Source organism: Myotis myotis, unplaced genomic scaffold (assembly GCF_014108235.1).
Source record: "Myotis myotis isolate mMyoMyo1 unplaced genomic scaffold, mMyoMyo1.p scaffold_m19_p_11, whole genome shotgun sequence".
Lineage (NCBI taxonomy): Eukaryota > Metazoa > Chordata > Mammalia > Chiroptera > Vespertilionidae > Myotis > Myotis myotis.
This window is the reverse complement of record NW_023416315.1, coordinates 74,850,844-74,855,573: the sequence shown is the minus strand read 5'-3', so window position 1 is coordinate 74,855,573 and position 4,730 is coordinate 74,850,844. Positions and strand designations below refer to the sequence as shown.

Here is a 4,730-nt window from a genome sequence, read left to right as displayed (position 1 = left end):
AAAACTAGTAAACTCTTAGAAGAAAACATAGGCATACATATTTATGTCCTTGGATTATACAATTATCTCTTCAATATGGTAGTAAAAACACAAGAAACATAACCATAAATAGGTAAATAGACTTTTAAAACCTTCTGTAGTTTAAAGGACACTATAAAAAAATGAAAAGACAACCCACAGAATTGGAAATAAAACTGTAAGTTACATATCGGATAAAGAATTTATGTCTAGAATATATAGAAAATTATTACAATTCAATAATTAAAAACAAATAACCCAATTCAAATATGGGAAAAGAATCTAAATAGACATTTATACAACAGAGATACAGATGGCCAATAGGCACAGGAAGAGATGTTCACATAATTATATATTATGTAAATGGAAATTAAAAAAAACAGGTACAACTCACATGAACTAGAATAATTATAATAAAAAGAAAAGTATTAATAAGTGTTTGTAAAGATGCAAAGACATTGAAACTCATATACTGATACAAGGAAAGTAAAATGGTGCAGTCTCTTTGGAAAAGTATCTGGCATTTCCTCAAAAGATTAAGCATGACCCAACAATTATCCCTCTACGTATATACCAGAGAGAAATAAAAACATTTGTACACAAATGCTCACAGCAACATTATTTATAATGGGCCAAAGTGGAAGCAAAATAAGTACCCATCAATTAATAAATGGTTAAAAAAATGTGATTTATTCTTACATTGAAATATCACTTGGCAATAAAAAGAAATGGAACACTGGCTCTTGCTACAACCTGGACGGACCCTTAAACAATGCATTAAGCGAAAAGTCATTCAGAAAGAACCACATGTTGTATAATTCCATTTATATAAAATGTCGAGACTAGGGATAAAAATACATCAGGTGTTGTTTAAGGCTGAAGGGAAGGGAAATGGGGATGGGAAATTAATACTAAGGAGATGGCATTTCTTTGGGGGGCATTGGAAATGTTATGTTATGAAATTATTCACTGCTCTGTGTTATATTAAGAACTATTACATAATACACTTTGGGTGAATTGTATGGTATGTAAATTATATTTTGATAAAGCTGTTAAAAATTCTACTTAAGGCTAGAACTGTGGTAAATGATGACAGACAGCAGGGTTTAGGAAAGGGGTCTTTTTATCTGGGTGAAATAAGATCAAATAGACATCAAAGGCAGAGTGTCACTTTACTAATTGAAGGAAGAGATTAAAAACAACCACACAAAACCCTCTTCATTAGCAAAATGTACTTACTTTTTAGACTATTCAGGCTATTCTAACAAAAACACCATAGACTAGATGGCTAATAAACAATAGACATTTATTTCTTATAGCTTTAGAGGCTGGGAAGTCAAAGATGGAGGTGGGGCAGATTTGGGGTCTGGTGAAGACATACTTCCACTTTCATAGACAATTGTGTTCTCCCTGTTTTCTACACATGGCAGAAGGGGGAGGGAGCTCTCTGGGATCTTTTATGAAGGCACCAATCCTATTCATGATGACTCCATCCTTATGACCTTCCCAAAGGCCCCAGTTTCTAACACCATTATCTGGGTGTTTTAACATATGAATTTTAGGACACAATCAGTCCATAGCTCTTGTTTAGTGAGGAGCCTTAATAAACATGAAAAAATTTGGTCTCTTAAAATAAACAGCTGTTCTATATTGAGTCACCTTCATTTTTTCTTTCCTTAATAGCATTTTTTTTGCCAGATTTCATAACTTTTCCACAATTTTGGGCTATTGGAACAGTCTAATTCTGGTGTTCAAGAATTAGTTCTTTGCCCTCAGTGGTTTGGGTCAGTGGATAGAGCGTCAGCCTGCAGGCTGAAGAGTCCCGGGTTCGATTGCAGTCAAGGGCAGCTACCAGTCAAGGCTTGATCCCTGGCCCTGGTCAGGGTGCATGAAAGAGGCAAACAATCAATGTGTCTCTCTATATCGATGTTTCTCTCTCTCTCTCCCCTCCTTTCCGCTCTCTCTAAAAATCAATGAAAAATATCAACCTCGGATGAGGATTAACAAAAAAACAAAACAAAAAAAGAATTAATTCTTTAAGTTTAAAACCTATATCTCACATCTCATGCCAGGCCATTATCCTCCCCACCCAAGAACACACTGATGCTGTGCAGGAGGGGGCTATGGTCTGACTGTCCTCCCTTGGGACTCAAGTGGAAGCACTTGTCTCTCCTACCCCTTCCCTCCACCTTTTAGTGATAGCTATCTTTGGGGCCGTGAAGAAGGAAATAAAGAATAAACAGCTTTACTGTGACTCAGAGAAGATTCCTAGGTACACAAAGAGGCTCTGAGCTTGCCCTTAGCACTCTGATGAGGACTCGACCTGCAGAAAGGCTGTGCCATTCCATGCCCATGTGAACTGGTCTTTATTTACCCTGGTTTTGGTATCCTTCCAAATGCTGGTATTGGCTTCTTTGCCCAAAGGATAACGACCTCCTCCCCTGGATGCTGTGGACCTTAAGCATGATCCCTTATATTACTTTACTTAAGTCCTTGGAAAAATATTTGCTTGAAAGAGTCTTTACTCCCAATTCTATGAATTACATATGAGCTATTAGTTGCTACAGGTTGTTAATTCTAGAAATGTATTGTAGGGGTTATTACACACAATGTACTGTACCTGCAGGGTTGAATTTTCCTTTTTTAGTTCATCTTAATTTAAGAGGTGTGGAAACTAGATGGTTAAGGATAACAGCAAATATAACCCCACTTCCTGTCCTCTTCTTTGCTCCTTCTCTTTCATTATCTGCTTTTTCCTCTTGTTCTTCATTACTTTCTTCAAAATATCAGATTCCAGCTGATACTATATGCAAATCCAATGAAATTCCTGGCAACCAAAACTGTGCATGTGTGTATGCATGTGTGTGTGTGTTTTTGAATTATTTCTTCTTCCTATAGATTTAAACTACCTTATCTGGATCATGGCATGTTGGACACAGAGGCAACTAAATACTAAATAATTTACTTCTATTTCTTCCAAAACACTAACATATTCTCTGGTGACTTGGGCAGCAGTGGTGATTATATTTGTAGGACTGTCTCCTTTGTCAAAACTGGCAGTAGCTTTTTTGACACCAGTAAAAATGACATTGACAGTACGGAGTCCTTGGGGTAGTCCACATGTATTTTTTTAAGAAAAGAAATGTCACAGTACTGTGGAAACAATCACATTTTCTGGCACTTAAAATTATACCTCACCGTGCCAAGGTAAAAATAACTTGGGACAACAGTTATGACTTTGATTAAGAATCCTGTGAGAAACATAGTAATATTGAAATCATACATTTTTAAGCTCTTCTACCTACTTCTCTCATGCCAACTCCATAGGGTATAAATACCCAGTCCATCAGCTGATCGGGCATGAAACCTCTCACTTCTCTTTATGCTCTCTTCAAGTAGATAATTTTGGAACCACAATAGGTAACTTCTCCAAATTTCAGGCAACACAAAATTTTGGACAACTTTCAGAGCTATAGAGGGAAGGTGGGAATACACAAGTGGGAAGTGATAATTCAATCCTATTTGACTTGAGATTTTGAAGTCTGACTCTCACTTAACTACCAGCTGGGGGAGGCCATAGGCCAGATGCTGGAAGAAACATAGATTTGAAAAATGAGAAGACATTTACTTATTTGCATTCATTACCTGTGGGCAAAACCAACTTATTTAACCAGCGTCGAGTGTATCTGACCATCTTCATAACTAGAAGAGAAAACTGAATCTTATTTCTATACTTTAACACTATTTTTTTTAAAATATATTTTATTGATTTTTCACAGAGAGGAAGGGAGAGAGGGAGAGAGATAGAGAGTCAGAAACATCGATGAGAGAGAAACATCGATCAGCTGCCTCCTGCACACCTCCTACTGGGGGTGTGCCCGCAACCCAGGTACATGCCCTTGACCGGAATCGAACCTGGGACCCCTCAGTCCGCAAGCCGACGCTCCATCCACTGAGCCAAACCGGTTTCGGCTTTAACACTATTTTTACTAAAGTAAAATAAGAAGAATGCCTAGCCCGAGGGAGAAATTATGCTATGCCCTGAAATACACAGCTGTGGCAAAAGTAGGTTTATAGTCGCTCATATGGAAAATAACATAATAATTAATAAATAATAATACAAAAAGAAACTATGTTTCATGTATTCACAACTGTAAACTGACTTTTGCCCCACCCTGCATACTAAGCCCTTGAAAATGGGCCCCACCCTAAAGTGTTGAGCATGTTTTCCAATTGCCCTCCTAACTGCCCATGAGAAGCATGCCTGCCTACACACTGGGGAAGGCACGTTGAGTGTGTGGCCATGGTTACAATAAATATTTTATTTTTCCTTAGGGAAAAGCATGAATACAGTTCACTACTATCACCGATTATACAGTTGAATTCCCTACATTTGGGAAAATTGCAGGGGTCAGTACATCAGAAATGCAATGTATTAGCCTCAACCTAGAAAAACCACATTTGTGATCATGGTATCTCCCTGGGCAGGTAAGTATCAATAAATCTTTTTTTTTTTGTTTTTCAGACTTGAAGTCATACCTTTTCCTTTTCTCTGGGACTGAAGAAAGTCTAATAACCTCACTTCCTCCCAAACCCTGGATCATCATGTCTAAATTTCATAATATATTTTTAACTCATCTATCTTTTTTTATTTTCAATCTTCTTTTAATATTATGTATATCAGTATCACATAGACTAGCTTTCCTAAACTT

General features: G+C 37.1%; 1 non-coding gene across 1 annotated transcript; it reads right to left on the bottom strand.

The window, feature by feature from the left end:
* Nucleotides 1-4,350: 4,350 nt before the first annotated feature.
* On the bottom strand, nucleotides 4,351-4,514 carry LOC118666673. The gene has a single exon (XR_004971024.1). It is a non-coding gene; the product is annotated as a U1 spliceosomal RNA (small nuclear RNA).
* Nucleotides 4,515-4,730: the final 216 nt, after the last annotated feature.